This window comes from Anser brachyrhynchus (genome assembly GCF_964034855.1).
Source record: "Anser brachyrhynchus genome assembly, chromosome: 4".
In the NCBI taxonomy this organism is placed as follows: Eukaryota; Metazoa; Chordata; class Aves; order Anseriformes; family Anatidae; genus Anser; species Anser brachyrhynchus.
The window spans coordinates 37,449,591-37,466,631 of NC_137698.1; the positions used below are offsets into that span (position 1 = coordinate 37,449,591).

Below are 17,041 nucleotides of genomic sequence, written 5' to 3' on the forward strand. Positions count from 1 at the left end.
TCAGCTGCCTTTCATCGCTGGGGGCCTCCATCACTTATCATAAAACATGCTCTGTCACTCCAAAGATGCTAACTCAAACCAAGAGAGCAAGGTTTGCATACATCTGTCTTGTTACCAACAGCATTCTTGTTGCCCCACTTCACTGCATTTTGTTTTTTTTTGGTACCTCAGCCCTACCAACAGCACAGCATCCTACACTGTAAGCTCCCTTATATGCACACATGCTAGGATAAAGGGCACGGTAGAAGAAACCAGACGTACTGTTACAGCCCACTAGAAGAGGTGCATTGCGTTCTCACAATTTTGAGTGGAGCCTGGATTCAATGGAGAGCCTTCACATGGTGTTTTTTTTGTGTGTTCCCCCCCCACACACACACTTTTCAGCAAAGTTGGCAACCAAGGCATGTCAACACAGTAGCCAAACCATGCATAGGGCAGAGTACAAGACTGCAGGGCAACAAGTTACTTGTTTAAAAACTTCCTTCAGATATTCACGCAAAGTTACAAGCAAGTCCTTTTAAGGACAAAAAGCAAGAGAACAAACCCCAAAAATATGCAGGTGAGTATCAGCTAACCCTGCCTGTACGCTAGCCATGGCAGAACAAAAGGCTAAAGGAAAGAAAGAATCAGCAGGGATGGTTCCAGAGGAAGTCAAGACGCAATATCCTTTACATACTGCAATGTAGCTTTGAAATCAAGAGTTTCTGACAATACATTAGGAAAAAAGACTCAAACTCTCTTACTTCCTGAGAAAACAGGTCTATTTCATTTTTATGAAGCTATAACCTTTGAACAAACCAATGGAGGAAGACATTGGGAACAGTCAGAACTGTACCACCATCTCTCAGCTCCAATCCACTGCCATCAGCTCTGCACTGGAGACTCACAAACCGCTCATTGTCAAGCACACGTGCTTTTTTGGGTATCAAGCCCAGGAGGCTGTTATGAAAAGATAATATAGAAAATGGAAGAAAGGGAAGAATGCCAGACAGCTTAAGTAAGGTTTGAAATCCATTCTCCAGCTACTAAGCTGCAAGAAGTTATTCGATTTTAAGGCAACTTGGTAAAATAAGTATACTTATTGTAGCTGTGAACACAGCATCTGCCTCAAAATGTGGAACCACATGGATTGAGTCAGGGCCTCAAGCAATGATGTACACAGCACCACCAAGTTCAACTGGGTAAGCAGAAAACACTGCAGTGGCAGATGGGGCAAACCAAACACCTTAACTTTGATTTCCTGAAGGAGCATCTTCTAGTAGCACAGCTGCTAAGCATCGCGTAACAGTGACCCAGAAACACTGGTAAGATTTGTTTCGGTTTCCTGTTTCCAAGCCAAGTGACAACTTCGATTCTGGGATAACAGGAAACGTCGGTATCAGAGGCATTCTCTTCAGACAAGACTGACCACAGATAACTTCTGAATGAACTGCAAAACTCATACTTCACAAACTGGACTTATCTTGAACCTCAGCCTTCAGTCAGTCAGAGGACTTGGTCGATGCTTAAATGAGAAGGAAAGATTAGAGGAAGAAAGCTACAAGATGCATTTGTCTCACGATTCACGGAATAAAAATTAACTCTGTACCAACCAAGCATGCCTCTCATGAGAGCTCAGTTCCAATACTGTGGTAACAAGTGAAAAATTCATATTATCAATCCCACCAGTCTTTGTTGAGAACTAATGAGTAAACAGCACTCTTAAATTCAGAAAAATCAACCAGCTAAACAGAATTTGTTTTGAGCCCTTCAGGCTACAAAAAAGCAACTATGAAGTACTTAAAACATCGAATTCAGCCCAGCAGCACCTGCTACTATTTTTGAAGAGTTTTCACATAGTGCATATGTGAATGTTTATTTCAGTCAGATAATGAGTCACGCTCACTGGAACTGGCACAGATTATATTCAAAAACAAAAGCAATTCCATAAACTACACACTAATAAGGCAGATACAAAGGTTCTCTGGATTACAGTACAAAGCACAATTTAGCAGCAGAATAAAGCTTAAAGCTAGACAAGAGAACTGACATCAGCACCCTTGCTAATCATAGTACAAAAGCGCCTCTATATTTTGTCAAAGTGCAAAATGAGCCCACATAAATCACTCTTTGTTTTTTGAAAATATCTGGGATTCTTAAAGCTTGATCTATTTTTAACATTTCAGTATTTGTCATTGTAATGAAAGCTGTATACTGCCTCACTGAAGTACAAAATCCTGTGCTATCTATGTAATGAAGGAGCTTCTTCAGTAACTGCTTTCCAAAAAGAGTTCTCTAAAAGACAGCAGGCACATGTGCAAAGATGTATTTATGTATATTTAAATTTTTTAATCCTTTTTGACATTGTCTGAAAATTTTGCATACAGCTATTTCTTTTAATCACCAAAAAAAAGAAAAAAGCAACTGGTTTAAGCCACAGGAATATTATAAGTACCAATTATCTGTCATGTCACTTACAACTACCAACCATACATTATTTGCTCAAATATTTTTCCAGGCTTAAACGATATTGGTATTGGAACAATGTTCAAATCCCATAACCTACTGAGTATATTTTTAACTTCTCAAGCTTAATCTAGTTGATTTCTAGCACAGAAAACCAGTGTTTAATGCAGGAAAAGTTGCGTGTTTGAAGTGATAGATAGACATATAAGAAAACGTTATTAATAAATGGAATTCTAAAATATATACTTATACTAACTACTAGCTACAGAACTGCATGCAGATCAAACCCCTAATTCTGAAGTAAAACTGATGGTTTTGAAAGGGTAACAAGGCAAATGTCACGCGACTCAAGCTCACCAGAAGCCCATGGAGGCTTCTAACATAATTTACTGCAAAACAAGGTTTGCTGCTTTTGTTTCAGACTAAGAAAGGACTTGTGTGCCTCTCAGCTTTTTTTCTGCTAGAGCCGCAAAGCGTATCAGCTGGTCTAACATAGGACTCCACTACTCTTGCCAAACATTGTCCTGTTTACATCATGAGACCACCGTATCATGAGACCATCACAACTATAGAAACAAGCTTGTTTGCTTGGTTTTGAAGTAGGCTAAAATGTGACAAGCTGCTCACCCACAGAGCATCAAATGATCAGGGTAATACTGAAATCCAGTAATTTTCAAGCAGCATTTTGAGTAGATTATAAAACAGAAATAAGAAATTCTTATTAATTTTTCCCACTCACTCATATGTAAAATTTTGATTTAGAAAAGAGTAAATCAGCTAGGATACTCATAGAAAGCATCATTTAGCACAGTGGTGGTTTTGTTTTTTTGTTGTTGTTTTTAAAAGCTTGTAGCTAAGACTATATGCAATATCTCCTTACGTGAGGTGTATCTGCTGAAGATGTCAACCACACTTTAGCTATACTTCCCTTAAATTTTTATGGATTTATTTATTTCTCTTCTTGTCGCATGTATCTGAGATGTACCTCGTTCAGCTGCTGGCACTAGTTCAAAGATGTAGGAAATAGTGGATGTGTGTCTAAGTGGAGGGGGAAAGGAAGGAGGAAGGGGCCCGGAAAGAATAGATAATTTGCCTTTTTATTTTAAAAAGGACTTAACGTTCCATTTAGATCCCCTCAAGCTGCTGCTCAAGAGGCCAAAATAGTTGCATGAAGTGTTTAAAAGCTTAGAGCTGCTAAATAAATCGAAAACAACTTGTTCTGGCCAATCTTTCTTACAGTTCTCACGTGGTCAAGTAACTTTGCTTCCTGACAGACTGTCAATTGTCCTTGTCTGGTTTGCTAAGTATTATGACCCATAATCCTCACATCATTTAAAGTTGCTTTTCCCCTTCTAGATAAGGTCTGCTTTTCTCTCAGGTAGAACCCACTGAAAAAAAATCTCCAGAATTGTTAAGCACTGTCCAGCTCCAAGGAAGTATTGCTCCCGCTCCTCTCCAGCAAATTCACTAATAAATCTTTGCCCATGATTGACCAGTAGAACCAAGAATAAAATTACAGGTCTCAGACCTTCCTTCTCATCTCTCCAGTAGGCACATGCTCAGTTTTTCATCTTAGTATTGTGCAAAGTACTTCAAAAGGGCAGTATTTGCCATTTTTCTTTCCCAGCGAAGTAAACTAAAGCTTGGAAGAAAGAAGCAACTGACCCAGGGCCACAGGGAAGGATCCAAGAGAACACTTCATATTTTACAAACATGTGATAAAACACTGCTTTGCTCCAAAAGAACTTCTCAAGTAAGGAGAAAAGAAGCGGAATGTGAACTAGAGAGAAGTAAGGGAAGGGGGAAGACGGCCCTCGTCACTTCAGAACCCTCTTTTGAACTTTTGTTTCAGTCTTGAACATACTGTTGAGGTCGCTTGACTCATCTGCTGCATTGAGGTTTTATTTTCTTTATGCTTGTGCTCCATTTCACCCATATCTCTACCTTTTTTCCAGTGCTGAAGTCACTTGAAGACTTGAAGTCTTGGACAAACAGGAAGAAGGATGGCAACCAGAAGCTAAATATTTCTTCTCCCCTTTCCCTCCCCATTTCTAGTTCCCAGGTGTTCCATCCATCGCAGGAGCCAAACACCTCCGACGCTGCCTCGCTGACTCACGCGTTGGACCTCAGCTCTGCATCCCTTCAGAAGCCCAAACGCCATAACCACAGCGCTCCTTTGCACTAGGCTTCTTTTTAGGTCCTGTTTGTGTTGGGCACAGGGCAGTGACAGCTGTCACCACTGAGCTTCGTTACCACAAGGCATGTACCTGGGAGGACGGCCGGGAAGCAGCTAAAATAGGTCACCTTAAGTAATGTTAGTTCAAACACAGTACTTCACTGTTTCCACTTGCAGAAATCCTAAATGGTGAAATTAAAAGTTTGGCTGACGTTTTCCCTGAGAAATTAGCACTTGTATATTTCTACATGGAAATAGATTAAGGGATGTTTTTCGGAAAGCATTTTTAGGAAGCCTTTAATAAATGGCCCTACTAAAAGCATCACAACTCAAGGACACAAAATTATTAGTTACTTTTTAAAATCAGTGCTGTAACACCTACTGGGAGCAGCCACACACTTCCTGAAAAAGTGATGCCTTTAAAAAAAATAAAACATACTGAATAAACTCAGCACAAAATAAAGCATGTTAGTATCTTAACTCTAAGAGCAGAAACTTCATTTCCAAGATTTCATAACAGTCCAAGTGTTCTACTTTTAGTAGCATTAAACACCAAGGAGTGTAAACAGATTGCTGCAAAACAAACAAACGTGATATGAGGAAAACACTGGATATATTATTACTTTCTTTAAATACTTAAGACTTGTTTTCCAGGAAGCACCATCTTTTCTCACTGAGCAAAATAAGGAAAAAACAGTCTCAGTGGAAGTTTCCACTCTCCTGGCCATCATCCTGATCATCTGTTCCGAATACACACAAGGCCAAAATTTCCTGTTTTCAAACTATTGTCACCATTTTCTAGTCTTGTGCTGTCGATTCTAACTTTAGCTTGTTAAATAAACAAAAGAAAACACTGCAAATACAGCAGAACAATACTTGCACACAGATTTGCTGTGAGCACTGTTTCATAAGTGATGGTTCAGCATGTGAACTAACTAGTCTCCCAGCATTACGCAGCTAATTAAAGCATTAAAAACAGGACAAAATACAACTCAGACGATAATTTTAGCACTCTAACTGCTGTTTTGTCAATCTGAAACTAATTGAATGTTTTCATAATCCTTCACAATTTTTTATTCTTTTTTTTATTATTATTAAAGTCTTGTGCCTATTCCCAGTGTAATTATACAGCCAAATCTGTATCATCTTCTCCATATCACACTGATCCTTATCATGACTGGTAGCATCAGCCACTTCAACACTTTTCTGCACTATGTCAGAAATTTTGTAATGGCAAGCACTAGTTTCTCTGCAATACTCCTGCACACCAGAGAACTATCGCTGCATCTTCACCAAAGGCGAACTGACTCACCGAGGTAATGCAACGAAGCAGGTCTCCAGTGGAGCCAGGAACTGGGCCATCACGTCTCCAAGCTAGAACCAGTGACCAGACCATCCTTCCAGCTTCCTACATCATCTCACCCACCCCTTAACACCTACATTCTGCTGTTTCTTATCTCTTGCAAGCTTACCTTTTTGCTTTGTTCTGCTACACAACACCCACCCTGGGTGGCTAACACACAGCTTCATACCAGTCTTGCCAACAACGTGCTCCCTATGACAAAAATGAGCTTCGCCATCTCCTCTCACTGTTTTGTCAGCAATGAAAACGTAACACTGTATCAGCTACTAGGAGCAAAGTTAACTCTATCCTAGCTGAAACCTGGACAACCACTTTTCATGGCATACAGAGAAGTGTATCTGTTGCAGGTCCCTTACCCACTTATCTGCATGGCACCTTTGGCTTGCTGCCCTTGTTCTCAGAACATCTCCCACATTTCATCTTTTCCTCTCTCATCACAACCACATCCTGGGCACCTTCCTCTCATCTTTCCCATACATATATACAGTCATGTTTTTGTGTATTTATCAGACGAAGGTGGTGTAGTTGGTGGGGTTTTTGCCTTTTTTTAAAAAAACAAGTTACTTGAGTCTTTTCATCAACTCTTAATTAAAAGTCCCTTCCCCCTCCCAGTCTTAATCTAGGAAAGCAAAACATTCAGGGTAGGTTCTGCTTTTTTATTATTATTATTATTAAATGACTGTACACTTCTTATTACAAGGATTACTGCAGCACTGACGAGACTCCCTGCACACAACAACCCAGGCAAGAAGCAAGCCACACTGTGTTCGACTCCGGCTCCACTGTCCTGAGCTCAGGAGTACACATCGTGACAAGTCGCATGAGAACAATGCATAGAAAACCAAAAAAAATCAGTACTTATAAAGACACAATTAATCTAAAGCTGAAATGTCAAGCCTATACTCCATGGATATTACCAGCTGCTTTCCCACCAGTGGCAGGGGATGAAATATTCTACCATTTATTTTTGTCTACTCATTTTTCATTCCCTAGCTGGGTAGTCATTTTGAAGTGGTGCTTATAACAGGGTGTGAAAAAATGCCAGTCTTCCAGTTGACAAACCCAGTGTGTTTTTTTTTTTTTGTACAGATTCATTTTTCATTTTTTTCCTTACTTGCCTGTGCAGATATCTGTCTCCATAATCTGAGAAAGCCTTAGATACAAAGAAAAGCAAGACATTAGAACTGTGTAAAAACTCCATCACTATTTTGGACCCTTTAAAGGACACTGAAATTGCTTCTCTGTTTCATGTTTGGATCACTCAAGTGTGCTCATGCTGCATACAAGACAGACAATTCTACAGATGACCACACAGGCCAAGCATTCCGCGTGTCATCTCAGTCAAAATATTCATTGGCTTAAATGCTGTGTTTTGTATTCCCCATAAAAGAAAGGGGATTTGGGCTACGGAAGCAACATTTTCACCGAATTCAACAAGGGATGATGAATTAAGGCAGAGTTGAGGACAGTGCAAAGTTACTCCGTAATTTCTACAAATTGCCTCCCCATCTAGCTAGTGTAGCTTAAGCTACTACTTGCTTGCCTACTGAAAGAAGCCGCTAGACATCTATTAACACTCATGGAAAAGTCTCCAAAGGAAATTCCAGACTATTTAAATGATCTTTACAAATTAAATTTAGGACATGTTGACACTCCATCCTTATCCATTCCTTGTGAAACCAAGACTGTATGCTCTGTGTGCTAGCTGACATTTTTGCAAGTCAAGCATCTGCAGACTGAAGCTGGAGCCTCTTCTGTGAGTGAGTCAGCCACTATTACAGCAATGAGAGGGCTCACACTTTGTTGGGCCACTTCGGGCATGCTGAAGGGAAAGCTATTGTTCTGCCAAGGTATTACAAGGAAAATCAACACACTATATTTTAAATACTGTAAGACATTGCAAGGAATTCCTTATTGCAGGGAAGGGGGAGAAATAGGATGGGCATGCTCAGCGTTGTTTACATTATTTTAGGAGCAAAATTATCAGCCTTCCCACTACAAATCATCAGGTCTGCAATGTGCATGAATCAAGTGGGCAGAGATGGAAAAAGAGCTGGTAAGAAAATTCAAAAGTACAACAAAAGTCAGCATTGTGTCCGATACATACATCCACCCTTGATCACTGAGAACCACTTCGAAACTGTGCTCAGAGCATTTTCACAGCTGACCTGAAGAACTCCAGAGAAAGAAAAGATTTCTAAATAAACCAGCACAGTCAAAACTACCAATACATTATAACAAATTCTTATACTACGCTGAGATTCTAGTATAATAAAAAAAACGTTTTTCCTACCTAGATGGCAAACAATATACTTCTTAAGGTTCAAATAAGTCAGTAGTAGTTACAAAAGGGTTAAGATGAAAAATCAGCTACATTGCATACTTAACTATATACCAGCATACTTGAAAATTAAAAAGCTTCAGTATAACAACTCTGAGTAGCTTACAAAAAGCTACTCACTCTCATCAGCTCCAGTAAAAAAGTTTTTTGTTTCCTAGCTTCTAACAGTACCATCACACAACTTATTATTAGATCAACAGTTTTGTAGAATTTAACCACCACGACCAACTAATTTATCTCTTTTCTTCCCACCCCACAGCAACCTTATGAATCCAGATTTGTTCAGAAACCAAATCCTTGGAATCACTTTGCCACAATTGCTTACCACAAGAGCCGAGGCGCCCTGCCGGAGGAACCTGAGCGCCGGCACGCCAAGCCCCAGCCAGCCAGCATCTGCTCCCAACAGCTCGCTGCAAGCCTGCGTGTTGACAAAACTGAAGGACTCGCACTACTGTTTTAACAGCCAAGAAATAACATATGGTTCTTGAATAATGATACAAATATTAAGATAAGCTAAGTGTTTTAGAGGACTGTATTAACACACCTACGTATGCCCACATATGCCTGTAATGCACTGAAGCAATACATCACGGAACTCCTACTTGCACTTTGTGGCATAAAACTTCCTTTTTTTCTTTTTTTTTTTTTTAAATGAGTTAGCAATGCAAGTGAACAAACGGGTGGAGGTTTTGACCGGTGCTTCACAAAGTTTTATCAAGTCCACTTCTAAAACAAAACAAAAGCTAAACCATTTAAAAAAAAACATATTTCAAGCAGAAAGATACCGTTCTGTAAGGAAGCCCTTGTTTACTTAATCCAAATCATTTTCCGTACACATGAATTAAAAAGCAGAAAAATAAACAACAAGAGCAGTTTTTTCTAGTTTACCTCTTTAAGTCTTCAGAAAACTTAAGCAATGTCCTGGCCATTTCTGTAGTTGTGTCTACCCCAAAATAAGCAAGGCTTTCTTTTTCCTGTCGGCTTTCCATCTCACTATACACCACCCTATCCTCATAACCTTTGACCAACAGGAAGTAGACACAATGGCCTGAAAATAACAGCAATTGTAAGATTTCGAATGATTTAATACATGAGGGGTGGGTTTAAGACTTGAAAAACCTTCCCTCGCTTCGGTTTTCAAAACGTTGCTTTAAAAGCATGCTACCTGCATAGACTCACGATGTTTGTTACAGATTCAAGGCTGAACTAGGTTAAAAACAGTGCAACATCATTCAGTGTACATAGGTACAAATTCTTGCATATATTGAGGTTCTGCATTGAAGTCAGTCATTAGACTGTTTCATAAAACCAACTCAGTTTTACGATAGTGTAAGCAGTAAAAGGCAATAGAAGTTTCTTGCAGCATGGTATCTTGTTTTCCAAATCATTATTACATCCTAGTATGAAATGTAACCAGTAGTCCATTTAAACACTGCAGTTGAAAGAATAAAAAGAGTCTTATGATCAAAAGTCACTGAACAGTCTGGTAATGAGAAGGACCTTCCTAGTTTGAAGTAGTCAAAGAGAACTTCGTGTTACAGAGGGAAAGGTCTTTATCCTCCCCTGATGTAAAAGCCCATGCAATGACACCGCAGACATTTTCATTACCAATATAAAAGTCATGTGCTTTAAATTTTACTAACATCTTGGCATGAACGCTCCAGAGTTATAGATTCCGAAGTCCAGACAGGCAATTAAAGCATTTCTTTTCATTAGTTTTAATGATTTCGTCTTGCATTCCAAGTACCGGTTGATTGCTGTCTTGCAAACCCACAATCACGTCCTGTTTTTGTCATCCCTCCCCAAAGGCTTCAGGTTCCTCCTCTGCGGTTACACTGCAACACAACCAGGTCACCAAGATAAGAGCAGAATGAGCTGACTCTGAAAGGGATTCACCCCTCTTGTAGAGAGCCCTACTGCATCTCCTGAAGAGGGGAACGGGGTGGGGGAAAATAATCAGTGCCTTTTTTATATGGCCTCCTTGTCGGGAGCTTAAGGCTACTAGATCAAGGGTTCTTCTTCAATCACTGAAGCTGATAACATCCCTCTGCCTTGGAAGTGCGAAGAAATTTCAGGCTAGGGGTATTACTGAGGAATAATTACAAGCATGCCAAAACACAAGGTCCTAATAATATCCCAACACAACTCCGAGCATGCTTGCTGCCCTGCAGACACACTTGATCATGCATTCACTGAACCTCTACCGTACATCAGGCACTGACTGCATGGGTTTTAGAGGCATTTCAGTCATAGAAATGCACTTGAAATACTCTTTCCTTAGCAGGGGAAGCTCGGGCACTGCCTTTCTGCAGTATAAGGCTGGATCTAGCCCATCAATGCGGTATTTCATTAAGGCCTGCAAGCACTCACGCTAACCACAGAGGAGCTCCTGATGATATATTTCAGCACAATACCCACAACCACTTCCAAATGCAAAATGGCTGTACTGCACACGAGCAAGCTTTTCAGCACAGCAGCAGAAGCCACACAGCATCATCGTAGCTCAAAGCACAAATGGTTCAACAAGGAGAGTAAATGTGAGGTTCCCTGCGAGTTCACAGTTTAAGAGTCCCTTGAAACCACTCTGCCTGTTAATAGGATACTCCTTTCCCTTCCCCCATGTTAAGACAGACCCTGATGCCATCACACCAAGGAATAACAGAGAAAGGATATCCTGCCTAGATTTTCCACTATACAGATCAAATCATCAATCCAGAGAGGTCTCTGCTTACACATGGGATAAAAAGAAGATGCTTCCAACTGATAAACTCTGAGAGGAAGCGAGGTTGGCTCCATGACTATTTTTAAGTAGTTAGCATTCACACAATGGCCTAAAATTAATGGCCAACCTCCAGGGCCCACAAATACTTCACTTCAAAAAATATTAAGGAGGTAAGCATATTTGAGAGAAAAGAAGTGAACTACAAGGTACAAGAAAATCACACTTCTTCCCAGACTCACCTTGAATCAAGTCTGCATGCTTAGTTTAAATAAGTGGAAAGATAGGAAGCGTTAGGTTGTTTTCTCTTAAAACGCAGCATTTCCTTTGAGAACTGCTGTGAGAAACCCAACTGCACAGCTCTGGTCATTTTGACTAATACTCTTTCACTGTAAGCATCATATGACAAAAAGTAAGTAAATGCAGAATAATAAGAATATCTTTATGTAGCTGTATCATGAAAGAAGGAGCTTGTTTCTCAGCCTGAATTTCAGAGGCCAGCCACCACAGCTGTGCTGCAGCAGAGCTCTCTGCTACATGGGCCGAGCTCCCAGCTGAACAGCTCCCGACGTGGCACCACCTGACAAAGGGCATTGAGTCTACCAAACAGCCAACAGTTCGCATCTCACTCAGTTAAAAGCATTTGACATCTAAGACTTCATCCAAACATGATACAAAAAATGGCACTTCGTGCATCTGGTTAGTACACGAATGCAAACATCTCCAGTATCATCTAAGGATATAAAATTCAAATGACACTGTTTTCAACATTAAATGCACAGAAAATGCAATCCTTATGCCAAATATTTCATAGGATAAACAACAAGATAAAGCAAAATGCACTTTAGTATCAACTTTCTCATCTAAAAAATGCCCCAAACCCAGACATGCTTAATATCAAATATCATCATTCATCTCTCCCTTTAAGTTCTAAGAAGGATTTGGTGGTTTTTTTTTTTTGTTGCTTATATTAAAAAAAGATGTCTAGCCTTCTGGATATTTTTTGTTGTTGTTCTTTTTAAGCACAGCATCCTTCTGATGAATAACTGCTAAGGGAATAAGAATTGCATAGAATTTCTGATCTCACCACAAACTTCATTCCCCTCCTCCTCTGTGCACTAGATAAAGTGAACAATTAGCCTGCTGTTTGCTCAGTACAGTGAGACTGTTCATGTCTTCATTTGTATCAGATCACATCACAAAGCACAGAAAAACATTAAAAATAGATAAAATGAAATAACTAATCATTAAACCACCAACACTGCTATGAGAAATTAAATGTCAGGGTTTTATTTTTTGTATTTCTTCTTAAATTTTGAACATTTGAGTGTTAGAACCCCCTTACTTCAGCTGGTTTGCAAAGCACTCCACATTTTTAAGCTTTGCTCTTTGACGTGAAAAGCAAGCACTGCATTATCCAACTGCTTTTTACGCCTTTTTGTGAGAGTTTCACTTACTATAAAAATTGTTTAATTTTTAACTTACAGGCAGCAAAGGAACTCTAAAAGTGGATGCCCTGTTACTTACTGTATTGGCTCTCTATACATTTAAACGGTATCTACTTTGTTTACACTCTGGAAGCTCTTACTACTGCCAGCACAGGAACAATGTAACTGTGGAAAGGGGAAAACATGTTTTTCTAAATTTTTTTTTTTTGTCTTCTAACAGAATTATAAGGTACACATGCAGCAGGCTGAAAATATTTTTAATTGCTGGTAGATGGAAAAAACAAACTACCTCAGCAGGTACTTTGTTTCAACTCCTAACTTAACCCTTTTCATTCTGGAACTGTGAGTACTAGCAATTGCTAGATACCTACAAAACTTTTTTTTTTTTCCCTAGTATCTGTATTATGATGACTTTGAAAGGGTTTATTCTGTATTTTCAACACAACCATTACTTAATCCTTCAGATTGGAAAGTGATGGAAAGTGTTCTGGAGCAGCAGAACAGTGCAAGTTCTTATACAAGATTTTAAATCTTGCTTCTATCTTCCAACTCTTAAGAAAATATCACATCATTTGTATGAACTTAGATGACTGATTTCAGTTAGCTTTTAAAAGAATACATATATGTGTGTGTGTGTGTGTGTGTGTGTATATATAGTGTGTATATATATAAAGATATACCACCATAACAACATCCCAAACTTGAAGCAAAGGAAACTTCTCATTTTCCCCTCACTTACAGGGGCACCCAAAGCCTTTTCCCCCCAAGGAACCACCAGTGCCACGTATGTCAGGGCGTGTGACAAGTTGTCCAGTTGTCCATCGGGCACAGCCGGCTGGGAGGGACGCTGCTAGTCTGGCTGGTTCTTGCACAGGACCCTTCAGCAAGCCCCCTGCACATCATGTCTCCAGGGCCTCCCTCCTGCTTTACAGGCTGGCAGCACTGCCAGCAGTGCCCGACGGGAAGGAGTGCAGTGCTCCATTTCTAATCGGTGATATGTGGCCTGGTAGGGCGCTTGCCTTCCACATCCAACATTAGGTCTCACACAGGCTTTCTAAGCTGTCATTTACCCTCAGTGCTAAACAGATTTAAGGCTTATATTCAAGTCTCCAAGTGAATGGCTCCCATACTTGTACAATCATCTACCCTCCCTCCCAGACCTAAAGGCCAGCAAAAGTGCTGAAAAAAAAACGTAAACAGCTCCTCTAAGCAATACTCAGCTGACCTTCACATCTGAGCAGGTTAGTTCTGCCTCTGTCACAAGCGTCTTTCTTCTACAGAGCTGCAGAGCTGAAGCTGCTTATTCACTACGTGAATCGTGACAGAAGAACTGGAAGACCAACAACAACGCCAAGCCATAATTTTAGAAGCTGCTGATGCAGAATGATTATATCTTCCTGTCACCGACTGTGAAGATAAGACACCTACAAACGTCACATTATTGTACTGCTGCAGCCAGTCCCCTATTAAACAGGTGCCACTTCACCCAAGCTACTACATAATTTGTGAGCACTCATTTTTCTCGGTAAGGGAGGGCAGAAGACTGAATAAAATGGAAACAAATATACTCTCACTTTTGAAAATATGCTCACTTGCTAGGGTGGCAGGAATACCCATTCTTACTCTCAATTTTAAAATTTCTCATAAAAAGTAAGACTTCAGCAGATGAGACAAGTCAGCTCAGATTTTGCTAGATTAAAACTAAATTATTACACAGCAAAGATCAGAAGACTGAGGATGAGATGATGAAGTACAAATGTTTAAAACCTTAGTATCACTTCATTTTGGTTCAAAACAAGTGCACTGCTTTTTTTTTTTCCCATTAACTTCTAAAACGCGAGGCCCCATGGCATATTAAGAGTCTAAACACTGACAGGACTCCTAACGGCAGTTGCTAATAAACACTGTCCAAATTGCTTAAATCCAGAGAAAAATTATTTTGGCAAAGTCGCTGAATCAAAGCAACAATAAAAAGCATTTATCCCGAATTCTTGGCACTTTAAGTAAAATACGCCAATCAATCAGTTAGTTGCTTTGTGAGCAATAAATAAGCATAACCAGCATTAATCACATGCTTTCCACCTCCTCACAACTCGGCTCAAATGCTGTAGTAAAAATAACTTAGGCAAACTATTTAATAGTCTATTATACTAAAAACACCCTCTCCAATGTGTTGGGGACAGCTTATTTTCTGCAGTAATACGTGCTTGAACTGGACATAAAAATTCAACACCTTCTGCCCGAGCAAGCTGATGACAGCGTGTGATAGTGTTTGAAGGAAAAGCTACGGCTGAGCTTCTCTAAGCTTTTAAGAGAGGTATCACATCGCACTCACAGAACTGACACATTGCCCACAGAACAGAAAGAAACTAAGTTCCAGTGATTTTTATCAGGTAACACAAACGAGCTGACACAGTAGAGAAGCATACACAAAGGACTGCTTTCTCATTGATTCACAACATTTAGGTTGTTATTTCCAGCCCAGGTTAAACAAATTGGTGTTATGATACTATTGTTAGGCTAGATGTATAAACATGCTCATGCACTTCTGGAAGCAGGCCAGCTAGCTCAACAAACATAGTACAAAAGAAACAGTTCAGAGGTAGAACATTAGCTTCTTCTTGGGCTCACACACCATGTTGTTATGGAGAGGGAGCAGCGGGTGGGAAGGAAGAAAACACAACACAACAACAGAGCAAAATATTTTGTGATCACTATTTTAAGAAGATTAGAAAGTTTTCTGGAAAAAAAAACAGGCTCAATAGTCGGTTCATATGCAGCAAAATAACTTCTGAATATTTCATAGGGAGATCCACACATCGAGCAATTTCTAATCAGCATGCTTTACTCAAGGCAAAGAAACACTGGAAGTATAGATTTCTTACAATTAAAGTTAAATTAGCACTCAAAACACAAATTGCCATCAGCAAAATTTTACTTGGTACAGAAAAACTTATTTGTTTCTTTATGAGCTACGAGTAAGGACAAAAATAATTTCTGCATAGTCCAGATCTCCCAGTTAGCCTCTACGGATAAGGGCTCAGTCTTAATCCCACTCTTCTGGGATTGCTCTGACACCTGGCCTTAATTCCCCTTTCTGTGAGAAACAACATTAAAACAAAGATATCAAAGAGACATTTAAGAAGATATTTCCACACACACACTTGAAAGCGTAAGTGTTTTAAGACAGGCTGTTTACAGTTGTTTACCAGGGCACTCAGCGTACAGATCGAGTTGAAAGCAAGTATGTATGAACCAACAGACTACAGATTTCCCAAATATTACAACCAGCCTGTGTAATGAGGAAAAAAAGTTCCAACATTTAAATAAGAATGGCAGAGTAACAAACTCAATTCATGGATTAATCTCCCTGTCTTCAACTCCGCCTCAGTGAACCTGGAATCACTGAACTGTTCAAACAATATAATTCCTGCTGATCTGTTTCTTCAGGCATCTCCAGTGGACACAAGATGCAGACAGCAGAAGTGAAAACACCAGGTCTCCCATTGAAAAGGATCTTGTGACAGTTCTCATTTATGATTTGTTCTCTTCTCTTCAAGGCAGACACTCGGAAAGAATAAGCTGGTTTGCACTCATACCAACAAAGGACATTTCTATTTTTGTAATCAAAACAGTTGCCTCATTTCACTGAAAATACTCTATAATTTTAAATTCTATTCAGAGCAACAGATCCTTTGCAGACAACATGCAGCTGTGTATGTATGAAGCTTGCTTTGCCCATTAAGTAACAAGTAGGTACAAACAAGTTCAACTGAGTCCCTTCCAGCAGCTCAGGCAACACCAGGGCTTGACCAAGGTCTCTGAATTAGAGAACTTGAGACTCCTCAACACCGCCAGTACATTTAGAGAGCAAGTTAAAGATGATAGGGAAAATGTTTCCATACCTATATACAGCAGAGATTGAAACTGTCAAGCAATTCATTTCAGCCTATTAACTTGACTTTGCACATAAATTGTGGGCCTGCCTCTTATTTGCTTATTATTGATATCCAGCATGACCTTGAGTTTTAAAATCAATGAGATGATCTGATACTATCAAGTTATGCCATTATTACTAAACAAAGAAAATTAAAACCGAAAACTTGCTGTGTGTACTTACTGTACTGATCATATTTCACAGCACATCATTGTCTATGAACCCTTAGTAACTTGCACAGATCTGTATTTTTATATTCTGTCAAATGCACATGAAAGAACATTCCTGTCACAGTGTGCATATTTCCCACTTTTTGACATGCTGGAACAGGTCCTCATGGGGTTCTGGTGAGGTGTTTTTTGACACTGTATCTTCAATAGCTCTTAGACAAAGATCACTTCCTTGCAGGATTGCTGAATAAATAGAGCACATTTGAAAACGGAGTTCAGAAGAGATTACATCACAGGGGTTCCCTTGCCAAAATAGAATTTGTGCTTGTTGTCGTCTCACTAGATGTGCATGCATGCATATTAGTGTCACACAGTATTTTCTCTAGGCAACAGAATGGACCAACTGCTCACAACATGCAATGCCAGTTTGAAATGCTGTTGC

General features: G+C 39.7%; 1 protein-coding gene across 13 annotated transcripts in view; it reads right to left on the reverse strand.

The window, feature by feature from the left end:
• Nucleotides 1-17,041, reverse strand: part of GAB1 (GRB2 associated binding protein 1) — a 98,512-nt gene that overhangs the window by 42,662 nt on the left and 38,809 nt on the right. Inside the window, exon 1 of one of the 13 annotated variants that reach the window (XM_080590983.1) lies at nt 9,214-9,727. The exons of the other annotated variants lie outside the window; for them this stretch is intronic. The gene's annotated coding sequence lies outside the window, so the exon portion shown is untranslated. Of the gene's footprint in view, nt 1-9,213; nt 9,728-17,041 lie in introns of those variants that run through there. 13 annotated transcript variants of the gene reach the window in all.